The following is a 22610-nucleotide window of genomic DNA, read 5'->3' as shown; positions in this document are numbered from 1 at the left end:
CAGTTACCCATGAGTTCACATGAGCCCAGAAGATTGAGCCTTACCTGGCCAACATGGTAAAACTTTGACACAAAACCAAAACATATACCAAAAACAATCCTGAAGGTCCTTTTCTTTGTGTGTTGCACAAAATAATTTAGTTTGCTTTTTCCCTGATCTTTTTCCAATGTTATAGAATCTCATTTGGTTTAAAAAAAGAATTGGGCGCAGTGCAGTGATTGGCGTAGTGAAGGATGTGGGAGCATTTTCCACAGGAGTAAACTGTGCCTTGCAATCTCTTGAAAATTCTGCAGGAGTTTCTACACCACTCCGCTCACTTGGTGAAAATCTGCAGACTCAGCAATGTCAGGGGTGTCTTTTATAAGAGCAGGAATGACTTGCTTATTAGAGACCATTAGGTCATTCTTTTTGACAGTCCCTCTGGAATCACAAAGTTGTGGGAGTAAAAAGTAAATGTCTTGATGTCATTTACTTTAGATACCAACACTAACTTTGCCTCCAAACCTTAACACTGGTAACTGGACTAGATACACCGATACTTCAGTTTATATGCAAAATTAATGGCTTTTCTCTGTGTTCACTGAGATGAAAGTTATTTAGAGAAGGGAACATATAGTCCCTACTACTTCTTGTCCCTCAGCATTGCTATCTACTGAACGACTTCTTCTGAGCTTCTTGAAGGAAGGCAAGGAGGTCTTGTTATGGGATTTCTCTTCACCTTATTCTTAGCCCCTAATGTCACTTTTGGGGGTACATGTGGGACAGGTTGGAAGGAAAATGGGCATAGCACAGAGAAATGCCCAGAAATGGGAAGGACATTGTCTGTTAATTGGATAGGATTAGGGTCCTATATTGTTAGGCATCACTGAAAGGAGCTTTGACCTACACCCAAGTTTTGTTGAAGAACATCTGTTATTAGTTCCATTCTTTGCATTCTCTAAGCTTCAGACTTCTAGCATGTAAAATGGTATGAGTATATCTTCTTCAACTTCTTGATTATCAAACAAGATAATAAAATAAAATTATTTGGTAAAACTCTCTACAGATTTAAGGTATTATTATGTAACCTACATTAGATGTTATCCATATGTGGGTTAATATATCTTCCTAATTCAAGTCCTGAAATTAAATGCCATTCATTCCAAGAAAATTCAGTAGAACATAAACTTTTTCAAGTATTAATAGGGATTAATAGGATTGGATGGTATACTGGTGAGATTTCTTTTTCTCACCAGACACAAGTGACCCAACTCAAGGTTTGAAGTATGTGTGAGGTATAGAATATAAAACACAGGATTGAGATGAGGTCACATTCTTTTACAAAAATGATAGAAAAATATCAAAAGAACCTAAATGAAATGAAACACTATGTAAAATGTTAATATTTCTAAAAGCAGTTTTAAAATACTTTCAAAAACACATGTATATGTGTCTAAGAATATAGTTTAATGGAACACTTGCTTAACATTAATGAGACCCTTGGTTTAATCCCCAGCAATACAAAAAAACCGACCTTTATTCTTTAAAATTAAAAACTGTCAACATATACCAGGAGTAGCCTTGATTTAATTAGCATGTATTTGAATAACTAGAAAGGTAGACAATAGGGAATTAGTGCTATGACGTAGACACGTTTTAGGAGCTGTTGGTTTCCCAATTACTATTTTATGAGATCACATAAAACCTTCTGCTTACTAATAAATTTGCAAACACTATGAAATTCTAAATCAAATGCAGACTTTTCTCTCTCCTTCCAGAGAATTGGCCTCAGTAGAGGTCTGAGGTTATTATTGATACATCTGATTTTTCTGTCTCTGAAAAAAGTAAATAAATGATAATCTAGAAGAAATCATTTCCTGTACTTAAGGAGTCTCTGCTTGTGAATAATTCTAATTGTTGACTCTGTTTCATACTCCAATTAATAGCACATATTTATGAACTGTTAAAAAATTTCAAAATGATTTTCTTCTTTGTTAATTCCTTCTTTCCTTCCTTCTTTCTTTTATAGAACGAGTAAATATTATTGGTCAAATACTTCAAATGGAAAACCTAAAGCTCAGGAAATTTATATAATGTGACTGCCCTTAAACTAAACCACCTGTTTTTATAATGATAATGTATAATAGTAATTGGTAATAACACATCTTCTCAAATGCTAAGTTTTTTATATATGTAATTTTATGTATTTCTCTCAGGACTCATAAAATGAATACTATTATTTGTATTCACATACATAAAATCAAGTTCAGTGATGGAGGGCCATTGGTCATCCTGGTTCTGAACCCAGAAGGTCCATACTATGGAGGAGGCCCTTATTTTAAGAAATGACAGACAGAGAAATGCCACTGAACAAATAGAACAGGGTGGATCCAGTCCCCTGGGAGGCCCAGATGGAACAGAGATGTTCCCATGCAGGAGAAACTTAAACCAGCCCAGGAAGAGACAACCAATTAGTAAGGCTCACCAAAATGGAGATGGCCAATCAAAAGTGGCCTAACCTGAAGTAAAATCTTACTCTAAACTCTGTGCCAGCTCGCTCTCCATTCTCTGCCTTCTTTGCATAGCCACCTACCACTTGTCTCTTAATGGTGTCCTAATAAATCTGTTTCCTCCTACTCTCCATTGGTAAATTCTTTTACCAACCATGGCTCCCCAAACTCCACAACACATTCTACATTAGAGTGGCCCTCTTTTAGGAATCTCAATTCCTCCCTGAAGCTGACACTTGGCTACTTGTCTTTCCTCCATAAAATCTTCACAATTTTCTCGGTTGGGGAGACACTCTCTTTGTGGTTTCTTCTAATTCAACAGCCTGAGTAAAATACCCACTCCCTAGAGCTTGAGTCTTAGAAAATTTGGAGGCTGATTAAATGTATGCTGTTCAGTGGCATTCAAACTTTCATTACAAGAAAGCACAACTCAAAAACAATAATTGTGGACCAAGGTAGCCATTCCATGGAAGAGTAAATGGAAAGAACATAATTAATTACCAAATGTGTGCCCATATTTAATCTTCACACTGTAGCCCATAAATATATACAATTGTTATGTATCAATTAAAAATAAAATGTAAGCCAAACCAAAATAAACTATCTCCAAATCAATAAATCAACAAATAAAATAATCAAGTTCCTTTTATGCTGTTTGAACCTATATGCTCTCCCTTTTGTCACTTTAATCGTAATATCCTCTTATAAGCTTAGATAAATTTTAGAATTTCATGCTTGTTTTTTTTTTTACCATTTTTATAGACATTATATTTTTAAGACATTTTGATCATTCATAAAACTGTTTTTTTAATTTGTCTCTTTTTGTTTGTTTGTTTTTCATTTTTCTTTTATTATTCATATGTGCATACAAGGCTTGGTTCATTTCTCCCCCCTGCCCCCACCTCCTCCCTTACCACTCACTCCGCCCCCTCCCTCTCCCCCCCCAATACCCAGCAGAAACTATTTTGCCCTTACTTCTAATTTTGTTGTAGAGAGAGTATAAGCAATAATAGGAAGGAACAAGGGTTTTTGCTGGTTGAGATAAGGATAGCTATACAGGGCATTGACTCACATTGATTTCCTGTGCGTGTGTGTTACCTTCTAGGTTAATTCTTTTTGATCTCACCTTTTCTCTAGTACCTGTTCCCCTTTTCCTATTGGCCTCAGTTGCTTGAAGGTATCTGCTTTAGTTTCTCTGCGTTAAGGGCAACAAATGCTAGCTAGTTTTTTAGGTGTCTTACCTATCCTCACCCCTTACTTGTGTGCTCTCACTTTTATCATGTGCTCATAGTCCAATCCCCTTGTTGTGTTTGCCCTTGATCTAATGTCCACATATGAGGGAGAACATACGATTTTTGGTCTTTTGGGCCAGGCTAACCTCACTCAGAATGATGTTCTCCAATTCCATCCATTTACCAGCGAATGATAACATTTCGTTCTTCTTCATGGCTGCATAGAATTCCATTGTGTATAGATACCACATTTTCTTAATCCATTCATCAGTGGTGGGGCATCTTGGCTGTTTCCATAACTTGGCTATTGTGAATAGTGCCGTAATAAACATGGGTGTGCAGGTGCCTGTGGAGTAACCTGTGTCACAGTCTTTTGGGTATATCCCCAAGAGTGGTATTACTGGATCAAATGGTAGATCAATGTTTAGCTTTTTAAGTAGCCTCCAAATTTTTTTCCTGAGTGGTTGTACTAGTTTACATTCCCACCAGCAGTGTAAGAGGGTTCCTTTTTCCCCGCATCCTCGCCAACACCTGTTGTTGGTGGTGTTGCTGATGATGGCTATTCTAACAGGGGTGAGGTGGAATCTTAGCTTGGTTTTACATGCTTCAGTTTTTAAATGGAATTCCTTAGTAATAAGGAAAGGTTTTCTGTTAAATGGCTTATTTTCATTTAGACTGGATTACTAAAGAAAGGAAAATGCATGAAAAGTGTAGATTGTGAAACAAATTTGTATTCATTATGGCAAATAAAATAAATCATCAAAAAATAACTCAATCTTTTCATTTCCATGCTAATTTGGATGGCAATGAAATAAAGTATCAATCCTTGGTTGCATAACTTGGTTCCTGCAGGGAGACAAGATTGTGACTGTCAGGTAAATCACATTTGCCTGAAGCTATTTCAGAAAATACTTCCCTAACCAGTGATGTAATTCTGCAATTCACACACATTAGTTTAACCATGAATGAGTTTCACTTTTTACTAAAACTCTGGCTGCTCACCAAAAATTTTGTTTTGGCTGTCTGAAGTCATCATCATTATAGAACAAACACTGACTCCTATTTAGAGGTCAAAGTGCAAAAATATTTTGGCCCCTGTGCATGTGACAACACAGCTATAAACAGACCTCACTGTCTCTTTGGGTGCATCACAGGAGTCTTAAAATCATAGGGCAGCCCTCTGAAGTTAAGCAATGCTTGTCTTGTGAAAAAATTGCCAGGACTTGAAGTGGAATGGGTCTGAAATCCAACCAACAGCCCATATATATCCAGAGAGAGTCACTTTTTTCCAATTTTTCCACAATTTTGTATAGTCTGACTGGGTCCAATGAGCTCTACGACCTTGGGCAACATCCTCAAGCTTTGTGAGTCTTAATTTCTTAAACAATAAAATAGGAGTGGTGATATCTAGGCCATGAAATGCATATCTATGCAATTATACTATAAATTATGCACTCAAGCACACGTGTTTTTGCTCACAATTTTAATGAAATTGGCCCTTTTCCCAGATATATCTGACCTCTCTTCCTTTGAGCAAAAATTATTCCTGGGTAAGTTTTTTTTTTAGTAAAAATATTTTTACCTGATAATTATTATTTAGTAAATTATTATTATTATTATTTAGTAAAGCAAGCTCTGCTCTAAATTTGTTAAAATTGATTCCATTAAAAAAAAGTTTTCAGCAAATGCTAGTGCTATGAGTAATGTATGGTCAAGTTAGCAAAAGAGATTTAATACTCAGAGTTAAATTTTAAAAGATTTCTAAAATAAATCTTTCATTTGGTTAAAAGTTAACAGCATAGTTTAGAAAATATTTTCAAATGCATACTATAAAAAGGAAAGATGACTATTAATGTCTGTCAATTTATTTCTCACAGTAGTATACCCCTAAGCAGACACTCCTCTTTTCTCTTGGTACAAGTCAAACACAAAACTCAGTGCATGTTCATATTACCCAGAAATAATCCACTCAGATGAAAAGCATCAGTGGGTTATGTAAAGTCCACTATAAAGATAGCAGCAAGTTTGTATGAAGACATTTTGCATCATATATCCTTCAGTAAACTCTTAAAACAGCCATGCTTAGCTTCAAATCCTCTAGCCCCCAGAGGATTATCAACTAGACTGGTTTCCTTAAATTTCACCCTAAGTCCCTCCCCAACTACTTTGTAGTTCCTACATCCTAATTCCCCAAATGAATTTCTAATCTCCTCCTCATCTCTTTCCCTCCCCCTCCTCCTCTCCCTCTCTCTCTCTCCCTTTCACTCTTTCCTCTGAAGTAAAAGTCATAATCTGTGTGTGTATTATTTGCCAGAATTTTAATTGTCCCTTATATTTGAAGCTCAGATACTTCAGATTCTGTCTCTCTAAGTCTTGTTAAGGTGTTTTGGCAGAATATAAATTCATTGTCATACAAGTAGAACAGGATCTCCCCAATAAGATATTAACAGCCTAATGGGAAACACTGGTACCTGTGTCCATCTTTATGAAAAATCACTGAACCATATCACACCACATAAAATTGCATTTCTAAAATCTTTAACACTGAGAGAAGGTAATACTTTATCACAGCATTACGGTGTCATCTTATCCTAAATCTACAATATTAGATTTAACTAAATTGTCTTCCAAAAACAAAACAAAATAAAAATAATGGCTGTCTGAATTTTGATAATTTGAACCTGGAAAGAATTGCATACAGTGTAAATAAAAAAGATGATGATTTTAATAGCCACCTATTAAAATATTTTTATAGCTATTGCACTCCAGTGTCAGGGCTTATGGGATTAACATTTGATGTCTTGAATCAATTTTACATGTGTTTCCAAGGAAGAGTAAGTTTTTTTTTTAAAGTAGAAGCTCTTAGAAGAAAAGTTTTAAATGCCTGAAGCATGAAAACTAGAAATGCAGTTTGGACCAACTCAATTTTGGAAAAAAAGTATCATCCTGAGTTCCATGATAAAACTAGTATTTGAAATGTGCTTTTTAAAGATATTATGTATTTTCAACCTGGTAACTGTTGCTATCCCCATTTCATGAAAAAGGAGACTGAATCCAGAAGGTTTACAGCACTGGCCATTGGTTATTTTCCCAGAGATCATGAAAATGGAACTTAAATCTGTTTGACTTAGTGGATTACTCTGACTTTCAGCCCGTCAGTCCTCAAGCTGCTGTGAGTTTTAGACAGTGCAGGAACTAAAGCTTCTGCTGTACATTTCTTACTAAAGCATCAAATTCCTCCAACCAGATGAGCTCATTCAAGGGGCACTCTGGTAAATCCTCTGATCATTCAACCTTCAGTGCCTACTAGAAGGTCCTGAAATCACTCATACTCTGCTCCTCTTAAAACTTATAATTATGCTGGGCATATATATAGTGCATGCCTTTAATCCCTGCTAGGAAGGAGGAGAAAGTAGAAGGTCCTAGGCTGGCCCCAGACCAAAGCATAAGACCCTTCAATATAAATTAAACCAAAAAGGTCTGTAGTGTGTGGCTTCCATGGTAGAGCACTTGCCTTGTAAGCTCAAGACCCTGAGTTCAAACTCCAGTACCATCAAAGGAAAAATTATAATTGAGTTCCCATTTTTAATTTTTAAAAATTTTAACTTTTACAGAAGAGTTGTACATATGAATGGGTTCCATGGTATGATGCAGGTATATGTTATATGGCATTATCTCCTCAACTTTTATCATTTCTTCATCATGAAAATTTTCAGAATCCTTTCTTCTAGCTATTTGAAACATGTAGTACATTACTGTTTATTACCACCCTACTGTATAATAGCACACCAGAATAGTGGAATGCCTATTTTAACATATGTTTTTGTTTACTGTGTAAATCTCACTTAGAAACTTGCACTTGGACTTCTATGGTGAGTTGTACATGACTTTGGGAAATAAGGACATTATATGAAAGAATGAGGCTGAGAGAGCAGAGAAACAGCATCCTCTAAAGGAAAAGGGCAGGACGCAGATGTGGGTGCTTGAGTTTCTGAAGACAAATACTATGCACTCAAAAATCTGACCAAGAGTCCTATTTTATTTTGACTTTCTGGTTAGAAAATAAAGCATACGAAAGGCAGCAGAGGAAAAAAGTATGTGAGGATTTCAGTGTTAAAGCACTTTACAAATTTTATTTCTCTAAAGGGGCTACTCTTAAATGTAGGCTCCATACATCCAGTCTGTCTGGGACAGGAAGAGTAGCTAGAAATCAGTTTATTCATACTGTAGTATGAATAAATGCTAAGGAAATATGCCTGAGCTAAAATATTGCATGTCATAGTATTGACTTGTAAGTTAAGTGATTCAGTGAGGCTGTTTTGTGGGCAAGAAAAATATAGTTCTGTGATTCCTAAACTGGAAGGGGGTGAAGCCAGTATTTGAGTCTGGACTTATGATTCCAGCAGCCTTTTCTTTAATGATTATACTTAGATCTTACTGGAATAAAAAGTGGAGGTGGGGAGGTGAGAAATCTCAATAATATTAATGAATTTAATAGTATTAATATAATAATTTTATTACAGCTAAGAATTGAGATCTTTCCATTTTTGTTGTTATAACCCAGTTAAATATAGAAAAAGTAGAATTATAATTACCCTAATTTTCAGATGAAGAAAATAAGACATACAGTGGAATCAATTAATTGTTCCAAATAAAACCACTCTAGCTAGTAGATGCTTGATTCAAGCTAACAAAGTTTGACTCTGGAAGTTGTGAAATCAAATGTGATCTACTGAGATTCCTAAGTTCTTGTTCAGCAGTTAAGACTAAATGATTGAGAATTTATGTCTGAAAGAAACCTATATAAAATCGGTAAGTGTTTCATTTCCTAACTCTGTGTGTGTATAATATAATGTACTAATAATTAGGCAATATCAAAAAGAAATCTGTATGGAGGTTCCTCAAAAACAAAAGTAGTTCTACCATCTAATCCACCAATACCACTGATGGGTATATATCTGAAGGAATATAAATCAGGATACAGTAGAGACACTTGTGCACTCATGGTTACTGCAGCACTACTTACAATAGCCCAGATGCCCTACAACTGATGAATGGATTAAGAAAATATGTTATATAAAAACCTGAGAACAGGAGGGCAGATCAGTCTTTTTTGTCTTTTCCCACCTGTCAAATACCCTTTTCTGCCTGAAGCTGTGACCCAAGAGTGAGGATTTTATGTGGCTGACAGTGTTTCATTACCACCTAGTGGGAACAACCTGGAAGCACACCTAATCGTTAATCCCTCAGGTGTACATCATGTCTTGAGGCTCTGTTCCCCTCCTCCACTTCAGATGTCAGGTCACCACTTCTGTCCTCACCAGAGGTGGTGAACTTTCTTCCCGGATCTTTGGTCTTTGGAAACATATGCTCCCTCAGTCCTCTCACCACTTCCTAAGTCATCTCTATCCTCCACTTTCTCCCCAAGCCTGTCCTTACTGTGACCCCAACTTCCCATGGGTTCTCTGTCTTCTTGTGAAGTCTTTGACTTCCTCTGCCATTTACTCTACCACCCTCCTTGCCCCAGGGGTCATGATTGTGTGATGATTAGGGAAAAGCCTAGGGAATTTGGCATCACCATGGTGGCCTGGCCTTTGCTCTGGGCTTGTCTAGGAGAATGTCTGTGGGAGGAAGGGGGGCACCCTTTCTACCCTTTTAAGTATAATATTCCTTTTTGGGGTCCTCCTGGACTCTGCTTCCCCAGGGAGAAGAAGATGTTACCAGCCCTCTCCCTTATGTACAGAGCGCTTATGATAGTTCATAAATAGAGTCCTATTTGAGTTGGCTTGCTTCTTTTTGTAGAACCATATCAAGTACTTGGGATATAAGAAAAAGAGACAAGACACTTTATCAGTTAGTGGCTTCAATAAGGTGGCTGGAACCCGAGCTACAGTTTCATTCCCTTTGGTTCTTGCCACGGGTGTCAGAAGGAAGTCATGACATGGGGATGCCCACCATTGTTCAGTCAGCCCCCATTGGGACACCGATAAGGGGAGACTCTGACTGTGAGTTCTTTGGCATTATAGATGGGACCTGCTCCTTCCAGTCTTCAGGCCTTGGTGCCTGAAAAATTCCCACTGGCTTGCCTATTGAAATACTGGAAGGACCTAGACCCCTACAACCTTAAGGAGAAGACGCTCACCTTTCTCTGTACTTAGATGTGACCCAAATATCCTTTGGGAGATCAGTAAAGGTGGCCCCCCGAGGGCTGTATACATTATAATACTATCTTACAATTAGATCTTATATGAAAGAGGGAAGAAAAGTGGACTGAAATTCCCTATATCAAGCTTTTCTTTTCCCTTTGAGACCATCCAGAATGGCTCAGCAAGTGCCATTTAGACACCTAGACCATGGCTATGATCTGCGGCCTCCAGCCCCCTAAGGAAAGTCAGGGCCAAAAACCCTTGCAAGCACCCCAAAGTCAAAATGATGGATCAAAAGATCCTCCCCAATTAATAGCCACAGCCCTCCCCTGCCACCTGGCTACCCTGCACCTACATATGGGGTGCTATCCCTTACAACAGTGGCAGGGAGTGGTAGGATCTATGCTTCCTTCCAGTTGTTAGATCTAAAACAGATGAAAAAGGACCTGGGCAACTATACAGACAATCCTGATCAATACATCCAGGACTTTATCACCATAATCCAAACTTGTGACTTGGCCTGGAAGGATGTCATGCTCTTATTGGACCAAACCCTTACTTCCCTTGAAAAGCAGTGAGTTTTGGCCCAAACCACTCAAATGGAAGATGATTTGCACCTCCAGCAGGTCCCTATGTCCCCAGTCCCAGGGAATTAGGGAATAGAGATGGCCCAGATACCAACAGGGGCACAAGCAGTTCCCCAAGCAGAGTCCCACTGGGACCCAAACAATCCAGGGGACAAATGGAGGAGGCATCACTTTGTCTACCTAGTAGCGGAGGGACTAACAAAGGCCAAAGTAAAGTCACTAAACTATTCCCAGGCAACTACTGTATAACAGGGCCCTGATGAATCTCCCTCTACCTTTTAATAGCATCTTAAGGACACAATTCAAAAATATACCACAGTGGACCCAGAGTCACAGGTGGTAGAGTTTGTTTTCAAGGATAAATTTCTAACTTAATCAGCCCCAGGTGTCCATAGAAAACTCCAAAAGACTGTGGCTGAAGGGGAAAAATCATTGGATCAACTAATGCAACTAGCCATGTCTGTATACTGTAACCGGGAACTAACTAAAAAGAGTGATAAGGATAAAAAAACACCAGGACCTTATCACTGCACTCAGGGGGCTCCCCACCCAACAGGGTCCCACTACCAGGACATGCTATCAATGTGGATAGGAAGGATGCTTCTGTAGAGAGTGTCAAAGAGGGGGACAGCCCAGGAGAGAGCCCTGGCCCCCTCTGGGACCATGTCACATATGTAAGGGCAACCATTGGAGGTCTAAGTGCCCCAGTCAGCAGATGGAGGGTGGGGTGCCACCTCCCTTGGATTGAGGGGTCCTAGGGCCTTCTGTCCAGGCTCCACTCCTTGACATCAAAACTGAGAAGCCTTGGGTTGCTATCATGATAGAGAACTGAAGGGTCATTTTCCTCCTGGACAGTGGAGCCCACTTCTCTGTCCTCCCTTTCTCTCCAGGTCCCAGGTCCAAAGGTAATGTAGTCATTTGGGGCAGATATGGCCAGACTCTTGAGTGTTATTTCAAATGGTCACTGGTCTGCTCCCGGGGGAATCTCCACTTCTGTCACTCTTTCCTCATGGTCCCTAAAACTCCAATACTCCTGCTGGGGCGAGACTTAGTGTCCCAACTTAAAGTCCAAATACTACTTTCCCCTAGGGAATACTTCTTTTTCCCCCTTGAAGAACACTAGATCTCACAGTTTGGACTAATGATACAACTGTTGGCTGAGAAAAAACTGCTCTTCCTGTACAAATATAGCTAAAAGACTCCCTCCAGTTCCCCCATCAAAAACAATCCCCTAAAGCCTGAAGGGCAACAAGGCATGTTGCCCATTATTAACTCCCTAAAACAACAGGGACTTTTAGTAAAATGCTCAAGCCCCTATAACACGCCTATTCTTCTATAAATGGAAGCTGGTTCAGGACCTCCAACTCATTAATGAGGCTGTCATTCCCCTTCATCCAATTGCCCCCAAACCCTATACTCTATTGGCCCAAGTACCCCCAGAAGCTCAATACTACTCTGTGCTAGACCTAAAGGATGCCTTCTTCTGCATCCCTTTATACCCTGATAGCCAGCTCTTGTTTGCCTTTGAGGACCCCACTAATCCCTCACGACAGCTGACATGGATGGTGTTGCCTCAGGTTTTTCAGAGACAGCCCCCACCTCTTTGGGCAAGCCCTAACTAAAGGCTTACTGGACTGGCAACATGCAGGGGTCACCCTTCTCCAGTATGTTGATGACCTACTCTTGTTTGGGTCCACTGAGCCTCTTGTTTCCAGAGCAACTGAATCCCTTTTAAATTTTTGACCTATAGAGGCTGCAAGGTCTTGAGATAAAAAGCCCAGCTATGCCTTCCTTGGGTTACCTACCTTGGCACCATCCTGGAGGGGCAAACCCATTCCCTATGTCTTCAGCAGATTAAGCCAATTATGGGGTATCCCTTGCCCCAGACCTTGTGCCAGCTGTGAGCCTTTTTGGGGGTTACTGGGTTCTGTCATATTTGGAGTCTGGGATATGCAGACTTAACCAGGCCCTTATATAGGCTTCTTATAGAGTCTCAACAAAACTCTCAGTCTTATCTTGAGTGTGACCCAGAGAGCAAAAAGGCTTTCCAAACTCTCAAACAGGCACTCCAGTCAGCTCCAGCCTGATCTTACCTACTCAGTATTGTTCCCAACGATATGTGTATGAAAAGGGAGGACTAGAGTTTGGAGTACTCACTCAGCTCTGAGGGCTCACCCCACAGCCAGTGTGATATCTGAGTAAGGAAATAGACGATGAGGACAAGGGATGGCCTGGATGCTGAAGAGCCTTGGCAGCAGTCTGTCTCTTAATCCCAGAAGCCCAGAAAGTAATTATTGGCCAGCCCCTGACCATATGTACTCTTCATAATCTGGGAGGACTCCTAACCTCCAAAGGTGGACTATGGCTGTCAAATAATAGACTGTTCAAATACCAGGCTCAGCTCTTAGAATGTCCAGATATAAGCCTCTGAGTGTGTTCAGTTTTAAATCCAGCATCCCTTCTCCCCACAGAGGAAGGCCCAATCACACACTCATGTGAGGAAGTACTAGCTGAATGCTATTTGGCTGGGCCTGACCTCCTTGATCAGCCACTTCCAGATCCAGACCTCACCTTCTTCACAGATGGGAGCTCATCAGTCCATGAGGGGATTAGATGGGCGGGGGAAGCTGTGGTGTCTCTCACTCAGACCCTATGAGTTGAGCCCCTGCCTCCTTCCATGAGTGCCCAATTGGCCAAATTGATAACTCTCACCAAAGCATTACAACTATCTCAGGGAAAGAGTGTCAATATCTAGACAGACTTTAAGTATGCCTTCCTGGTCCTCCATGCCCATGCAGCTCTTTGGAAAGAGCAAGGAATACTAACTATAACAGGATCTCCCATTAAACACTCTCAAACAATCGTAGACCTCCTAGAGGCAGCCTTACTCCCAAAACAGGCAGCAATAATTCATTGCCCTGGGCACCAATGATCTGAGGATGAAATAACAAAAGGAAACAATAGAGCTAACAAGGCAGCAAAGGAAGCTGCCCAAAAACCTTATGTTCAAGTCTCCCTTCCATGGGAACAATCCCTTTTCTCCCCCCTACCCCAATACTATCCTCAATACTCAAGACTCGCCCACTGAAGTCCAACAGGCTTCTGAACAGGGGTTTCACCTTGACCATAGGGGATGGTGGATAACTACTGAGGACAAGCTATTTCTTCCACAAAGTAGTCAATGGAAGGTCCTCAAAACCTTACACCAATCGTATCACTTACGGATACATAAGACTTTCTTGCTGGATAGTCAATTCTTTGAGGGGATTAGACTTAAAGATACCCTCCAAGATACTATCAGAGGATGTGAAGTTTGCCAGTGCAACAATCCCTGCAACTCTGTCTTGCCTGTCCCTGGGACCCAGAGAAGAGGCACATATCCTGGGGAAGACTGGCAACTTGACTTCGCCCATCTGCCAGGAGGACCAGCTTCTAAATTCTTCACGGTCTTGGTAGATACATTTACTAGATGGGTAGAAGCCTTCCCCTGTTTTCTCTGAAAAGGCCTGGGAGGTAATTAAGGTCCTAATTAATAAGATTATCCCAAGATTTGGACTTCCCTGGACTTTCCAGAGTGAAAATGGGCCAGCCTTCTGAGCCAAAGTTACCTAGGGGAACTCTAAGGCTTTGGGAATCAAATACCATCTCCACTGTGCCTAGAGACCTCAATCCTCTAGCAAGGTGGAATGGGCCAGTGGACTGCTTAAGAGGCATTTGTCTAAGTTGGTTCAAGAAACTCACCTCCCCTGGCCAAGGCTGTTACCAATGGCTCTAACCTGACTCAGAAATACCCCAAAACTCATTGGGCCTGACACCATTTGAGGTACTCTATGGGAGTCCATTTCTTCAAAATTCTCTCCTCTTAGACACTGAGACTGCCAATTTGGTGTTCCACACCACCCAGCTGGCCAAATTTCCAACAGATACTTTCTGAGCTGGGACAAGATGAGCCAAGGGGAGACTATTCCCCACCCTTTTGCCCAGGTGATATGGTTTTAGTTAAACTTCCTCATGCCTCTCATGGCCTCTCTGAGGATCCTTGGGAGGGGCCATACCCAGTTCTGCTATCTACCACCATAGGAATTAATGTTGCTGGACTGGATTCCTGGATTCACATCTCCCAAACCAAACGTTGGACACCAGAGTCTGATGAGCCCACCCGAAAACCACACAGCTTCACCAGCCTACTCCAGTGAACCACGAATAAATACCTCTGCAAAAGAACCACATCAGACACATAACTTATGTTCCCTCTCTTCCTCTTTTTGTGGGATGTTTACATTCTTGTCCTCCTTATCTTGATTGTTGGTTTGTGGGTGACCTCTCCCCCTGGGGGGACATGGCCCCAGCAGTTGGCCTTAAGTGGCAGGTACCTTATCCTATGTGCCCTCTTTTTCATGCTCTGTTTATTCTTAGAATCTGTGCCTTACTCTGCTTTGTAACAATGGATTCATACCCCCCTTGTAGATGCAAAGTATATCGCCTCCCCTCTTGGGATAATGAACTTGATTTATTTGTCAACAAGGACCCACTTTCTGCCTCCACAAGGGACAAACCTACATAATGGGGGCACACTGGGACCCTTGTTGTATCTGTTATCCTGCCATGCCTCCTGGAGATTCAGCTTGGCACCTATCCCTCTTCCTCCACATATAACAACCATCCCTTCTCCATCAGTTACAGTCACATCTCTTGATAGTATAATTCCAGTCCCTGTAGACTCACCACTGCCACAGTTTCCTGGCATCTCTTCCTATCCCCATATGCCACAAAGATGTTAGAAAACAGACATAGTCTTTATACAAATGGGAGAAAATATTCACTTGGAAGCTTAACAGCTAACAGACCTTGGGTTTATGCAGATTCAGTTTGTCCTATTGTGACAGGCCCTGTCTGCTGGGTGTTTAACCCAAACAATGGGCTTGAATGCCTCCTTTAACCCAATAGGGCTTATGACTTAGACTCCAGGATATAGACTACTTGATTCCACCCATCATCTCCTATACTATACAAATCATTCTTTACCTAAAAACTGCTGGCTATGATTTTCCCCAAGTCTCTCACAAGTATTGGCTACTCCCATGGACTCAGTTGGAACTTTGCCAGGTAAAATGTCAGGACTTCCCCTGACAAGACTCAATATTGTCAGGGTGAAATTGACCCATCCAGCCCCCAATGCTTCCAAAGCCTACATGGGTTGAGGTCACTAGGGAAGATTCTTAAAGAGCTTTATGTTAAAATAATGCTAACAACTGATCTAACATTTCATCCTCAGTGTTCACCCTATCCTGGAACTTATTTTGTTTGTGGAGTCACAGCCTATGCTTGTCTGCCTTCCAAATGGAAGTAATCTGCACTCTAGCCTTTCTAATCCCACAAATCAATATTATCCCTAACAACCAATCTCTCCCTATACCTCTAGTGACCTATACTAGACCAAAGAGGGCTGTCCTAATCATTCTCCTACTAATAGCTATGGGGATCACAGCTGGAATAAGTGCTGGTATTGGGGATAGCTCCTCATCTGTCTATATCTACCAAAAGCTGTCAACAGAGTTTAATGATGACATAGTCTGGGTCTCACAGTGGCCTTACAAGACAAGGTAGATTTATTCACATCAGTAATGCTCCAGAATAGACATGCACTTGAGCTGTTAACTGCTGAAAAGGGTGGAACATGCCTTTTCCTAAAGAAGGAATGTTGCTTTTATACTAACAAATCTGGAGTGGTCAGAGACATGACCTGACAGTTACAAGAACATATTACAAAAAGGAGACAAGAGCCAGCCAACTCATATTCTTCCTTCTGGAACAGCATATGTAGTTGGACTCCTTGGGCACTACCTCTGGCTGGCCCCCTTTTCATGGTCCTTCTAATATTCCTATTTGGGCCTTGTATAATAAATGCTCTTTCCAAGTTTATAGCTTGACAGGTACAAAAGATAAAATTCGAGCTCTAAGTTAAAGAATACTCACCTCTGCTGATGCATGAACCCTCCATCACGTTCTATTGGAGTCCCCTGGAGGCCACATGGGTCAACCCCTGAGATGAGTGTCCCTGAATCAACCCTCCCTCTTCTGCCCCACTGTCAGCAGGAAGTAGCCTAGATGAACCACCACCCCTTCCCCCAACAGCAGTTGGGTGTTTGTCTCAGAGGGAGAACTTGTTGGGTCTGTGGGATCAGAAGACAAAAGGAACCCATGTCCCCATCCCCCATGAGAGCACTGTGGGCCCTACATCCTGTACAGGGATGGACAGTTTCACAAGTCATGGCCCCCTGGGGATGCCTCAAAATGCCACAAGGCTGACAAGCAGGAGGCTTTCACAGAATTGTGCATATGTTCCTGCAGAGATGTGTTAAGAGACCACTCCACTCCTGACTCTTGCACCTCTCCTCCCCACCAGAGTGTGTTTTTTCAAAGATCTATCAAAAGACCACTCCACCCCTGACTCCTAACTCCCCTCCCCAACAAAAAGGACCAAATAAAAAAAAAACCTCTGTAAATGATAGAGAGCTACCAACTTTCCAGGTTCCTTGTCTGTCTCTAAGGGCAGCTTTTCCTTCCTCTCTAATACATTTTACTTGAGTGCTGACCTTGTCTCATGAGTCAATTTGCTGTCTCACTGGCCAATTCTTTTGCTAGTGAAGGCAAGAACCTTCGCCACTGCCTGCAACAATGTACTTTATATACTTGTATGAAAGTATATCAGTGAAATTTATTGAGATTACTTTTAGTAAAGGAAAGCAGGTGAGGGAGAGAGATGGAAGGAATGAATCTAACTAAGGTACATTGTAAACATACAGAAATGTGGAAATTAACCTCTGTACAAAACTAATATATGCTAATATAAATATTTTTTAAACTGAGCTTTGCTTTGAAAAAAGAAGACATGGTAGCTTTGCCACCTCCATCAGTATATCTTCCCCTTCCTCTTCATTTATTAAGGTTGAGTTTTTATACTGTAAGACAGAATCTTAAATTCATGAATTACATCTGTAATTTTGCAGATATAGGTCTTGTAGACTTATTAAAAATACCACATAGCTTTCATTGTAGAGTTGAAACTCTTAGAAGCATATTGCAATGCTCTTTGGCAGAGATTTTTTCCTAAAATCGGATTTCCTTCAAGCCCTTGCCTCAGGCTCTCCTCTCTGTGTGCCAGGTCACTTCCTTCTCTGTTCTGTATTCAGATGACAAGGAGTTGCGCTCTCTGCCAGGTGTCCCTTCCGTGAATCACTCTGATGTTGGGGTTTCTCTCTCATCACTTCTCTTTACTGTTTTGTTCAGTCTTGCTGCAATTTTCCAAGGGGAGAGGCATTCCTGTAATGTTGCTTTTCACTGAACAATTTTTATATGTGTCCTGAATAATAAGAATCCATCTGTTAGGATATAATCAGTCCAAGTTTTAATCATAGCTTTCTCTTCAAACTGGAGCTTGTACACTTAGAAATAGGAGCAAGAAAGTTACCCAAATGGAACTAGCCTGAGGACTCATGCCCATCAAGCCTACAATAATGTCAGATGACTAAACATCAAAGGGCTTTGTAATGAGATTAGTTTCTACCATATTTACTGAATGCAAAATGTATCATCTTATAAATTATTTTGGCAGAAAAATTACATTGTAATTATTCCTTACTAAACACAATGACTTCAAATGTTTTGATGCTGTTATATGAGAATTGAACTTTTACTATGGAAAATACAGTCTCAATGTTAAATGCACAAGAACTCAAGGGTGTGGTCTGGCAAAGCTCTTCTATGAGTCAATTTAGTCATCTTTGTCTCCTTCATTTGCTAAGCACCTAATTGCTTCAGAATGAACCACAAGAGAAAAAACAATTCTCAGTGAACTGCTGACAAGTTAAATGGATCCATTTAACTGGCATTTGGAGAGGTATTTTCTGCCTATTTGCTAAAGGGTATGCTCATATTTTAGTGGGACTTAATAGCTATTGTCAGAGAATGGGAGGTATACAGACTTTAGACTAAGACAGACATACAGCAAGTTTTTTAATCAACCTTAGCTGCAGTTTTGTCACTTGTAAAATACACTTGCAATGTTAAATTCAACCCCAATAAAATAATGAATATTAAAGTTAAAACAATAGTATTAATTTATAAACTATTTTCTATTTTTTTTTGCAAGTCTAAATTTCTAGCTTTATTTATGCTGGAGAACCTTACCATCTAGTTGAAGTAGAGTCAACATTCAGTTCTTACCCCATACAGAATTTTTGGGACCTCTTATTATTTTGTGACTCATTCTGCTTCCCAAAGATCCTTGAAACCTTACAAGAATTCAACCTTACATTTTTCGCTCACAAGTCATTAGGGAAGAAAAGAATCATATTTAAAGTAATGGCATTAAATAAGAATATCAATGATCCAGAAGAAACTATAGTTTTTACAGAGAAATGTACACTAAAGCTCAACAAATGAGAAATTAAAGAGGAGGCTGATGTGTTTGATGAGGTGTCATTTGCAGTTCTTCATGAGTGAGTCTTAAAGACTAAATTAACTTGAAAAGCCAAAAGAACAATTTGGGTGATCAACTAAGGCTGAACTCTTTTTTTTTTTTAATTACATGCAGATGCAATGTTTTGCGTTCAGTTTCATTTAAATTCAATTCAGAAAACATTCAGAATATTCACTTATGGATATGGGAAACACATCTTGATTGATGCTGATTTGTATGAAGACTCCCTATGCAAGCACCTAGAAAGGAAAATTAACATTTGAATGGTCTGAATGGTCAAAACCAGGCAAGCTTCTAACAACACCAAATCTTACATTTGTCAGATCAGTTTCCAGATGTCAGACACAACTTGTTCTTTTCACATTGAATATGTTTTAAATACAGAAAGTAACCATTAACTGACATGCCTTCACGCATGAATGTTCAAGCTATAATTAAATATTATAATATAATGAAATATTGTTTAATAATAATTCTGTAAAACACTATATAATGTTACATAGTGTTTTATTTAAATGATTTTGCATGTTGATTAAAATTCTCATTTTATGTTTCTTGACATATTAGCCAATTAGTGTTTAAAATTAATAGCCATGTTGCTACATGTGGTGGTAGCTTATTGTGACTGCTGTTTTTTTTCCTCCTTCTAAATTGGCACCTTTTTGTTTTCAAGTTCTGATTTCATTATGACTAATGCACTATGACTTTCTGCAATGGCTCATTTATTTGCTAGTATAGTTACTTATCTATCAGGAATGAAAATAGTTATTTCTTGACTCTTGCTGACATTCTCTCTGAATTCAGGAGCTTTTTCCTGCCCTAGCATTATTCACCAGGTGCTTTTTTGGTGAAATATTTTTATTTTACAGCTGTCTCCCCCTGTCCCTTGGAGTTGAATCCACTCATGGTGTTTGTACTTTTACAAAGACTTTCTGAATAAGAAATTATCTGAAATGGCTCCTGCATACACAGTATTTTCAGAAAGGCATAATAAATGATGAAAAGCATGACATTAAATCAGAGTCAGATGAAATATAACAAATTTTTTGAATCAGTCATATAACAAAATGTCTAATTTTTTTAAAGGAAAATTAATTCCAAAGCTGAATATCTCTTGGAAGGAAACAAGTGGATAATTAGACAAGCAGATATAGAGTCTAAGTTTCTTTCTAAAATGAAGAGGTAATAATAAACACAATACTCTAATGGATATTTGTGAATTATAAACTAGAGAAAAATTTTTAGAAAAGAAGTTTGACTGCCAATAAAAAATGTTCTTTTGGGGAGAGAAACTGGGGTTTTAACTCAAGGTTTTGTGCTTTTGAGCCACATCTCCAGTCCATTTTGCTCCGGGGCGGGGGGCGGGTCTCATGAATTACTTGCCTGTGAGGGTCTCTAACAATGACTCTCTTGATCTCAGCTTCCCAAGTAGTTAGGATTACAGTAGTGAGCCACCTGTGCCCATCTAATAAAAATGTTCTTCTGCACAGACCATTTCCAACTGAGAAAGACTATGGGATCCTATATTTTAATGCTCTATTGACCTCAGTGGTAAGGTTATGAAAGAATTCTGTACAAAAGTTTCTTAAGCTGCTTGTGTATGTATGTGTATTTGTGTGTGTGTGTATTTGTGAGGTGTGTTTCAAAAAATAGACAAAAATGCAATTGCAGATTATTTTTGCAGTGTCGAAGTCAAACCCAGGGCCTTGTGCTTCACAGGCAGGTGCTCTACCACTGAGTTGCAATAGAATAGCAAATGAAGAGAAAGGTAAGGATTTTCCAACATTTTAACTACGCTTAGCACTCAACAAAAGGAGAATGCTACCTCATGTAGCCTAAATATTTCATTCTGAGGTAACAGTGTTTAGTATAATTATTCAGACTTACTGGAATTTTCTGAAACGTGTAATAGTCCTCTAAAAAGTAAAATCATTTTGTGAAAGTTCCAATTAAAAAAGTACCTGAATCATGCTTGATATAAAAAATGATTTACAATCATTAGAGGGAAAGGTGATGTCAGTGATTTGGTCCATCAGATTCTTAATTTCTTTATAGAAAATATGTATTTTGTTTCATTTTCAACTTCAGTGTTTTCAGTAGAGATTCAAGGACAGTGTCTACAAAGAATGCTTTTTAAATTTAAATGAAGAATATACACTTGATTAGTCAGTAACAGCCTTTGGTTTGTCTAGAGAAAGAGTAAAAAATTTGGTCCAATTGGAAGATTTTTTTCACCTGGAAGAGATTAAAGAATAAATGCTGCAGTGCTGATTAGTCTGATAAAAATGTTATGTCTCACTTAATATTTGGATACGCAATAATCATGCCAATTGTCACTGAACTAATTTAGAAATGCAGATAAAAATGTGTAAGGGTTATTATGCCAAATCAAAAGCAAACATCTGGATAATTATAATTCATCATTCCAGTATTCTGCTGAAACATTGTCTATGCTTCTCACCTATAGCAATTGTCAGTGCTATGGGAAGGTATATATATAAAAATAATTTTATTGTTAATATAGATCACATTGTAATTGATAATTTAGAAACGTATTTGTGGTAGAAGAGATTGTAGCTATAGATTGCAGACAGAATAGTAAGGCTTATTTTCACTCTAAAATAGTCCCACTGATCTGAAGTCCAAAATTTAACATGTTCTCTGTAAGTATGATAATAAAACAATGAGACTAAATGTATAAAAGTATTTATACTTTATACATAAACTGATTACATAGTTGTATAATTTTAATGATCTTTTTATTTTAGACTATCTTTAGGCTTACATAAAAATTGCAAAGATTAAAGAGCTCTTTCTCACACCTCCACTGTTTTCCATACAGTTGTCAACAAGCACTGACATTGATACAGTGTTACTAAAGTTCATGCTTCCTTCGGAATTCCTTGGTTTTCCCCTAACATCCTTTTCTGCTCCAGGTCCCCATGAAAAAGTCTTATTATGTTTAGGTGTCCTGTCTGCTAAGGCTCCTCTTAGCTATGAACTTTCCAGACTTCCCTTGATTTTGACCTCTACTGTTTTGAGGAAGGCTGACAGATACTTTGTAGTATGTTCTCAAATGGCAATTTATTGTGCTTTTGTCAGGATTAGCCTAAGGTTATGTGCCTTTGTGAGGATTTCACACAAATAAATTGCAGTTCTTATTATAAAACTGCACATATCAAGGGCACATACTATTAACATGGCATAACTGTCCATTATTGATTTTGGCACTGATCATATGGCTTTGACAATGCTTGTCCAGTTTCCTTCATTGGAAAGTTGCTCTTTTTTCCCTACGTGTAGTCCACAAGCATGGAATGAGGAGCTAGTGCCACCTTCTTGATGGAAGGGCACCTCCATAAGGTATTTGAAACTGTGCACAGGAAACTTGCCAATTCTCCCTTATTTATGCATTTATGATGTCATTTATGTATGACAGTATGGATTCATGGATATTTATTCTACATTTAGGTTTATAATCCAATGCTGCTTTAATTACTTTGTAGCTGAAATTAACCCAGTTTTGGCTTTTGGTTGGTTTATGTATTTCCCTGACAATAATCCCTTAAAGTTATTCTTATGACACTTTATTAATTTCTAACACTACAAGATGGAGTGTGGACTCATCTTGCATATTTGCCACCCTGGTCCTACAAACAGCTGTTTCTCTAAGG

This window comes from Castor canadensis, chromosome 8, assembly GCF_047511655.1.
Source record: "Castor canadensis chromosome 8, mCasCan1.hap1v2, whole genome shotgun sequence".
NCBI classification, from domain to species: domain Eukaryota; kingdom Metazoa; phylum Chordata; class Mammalia; order Rodentia; family Castoridae; genus Castor; species Castor canadensis.
This window is presented reverse-complemented; position numbering follows the sequence as displayed.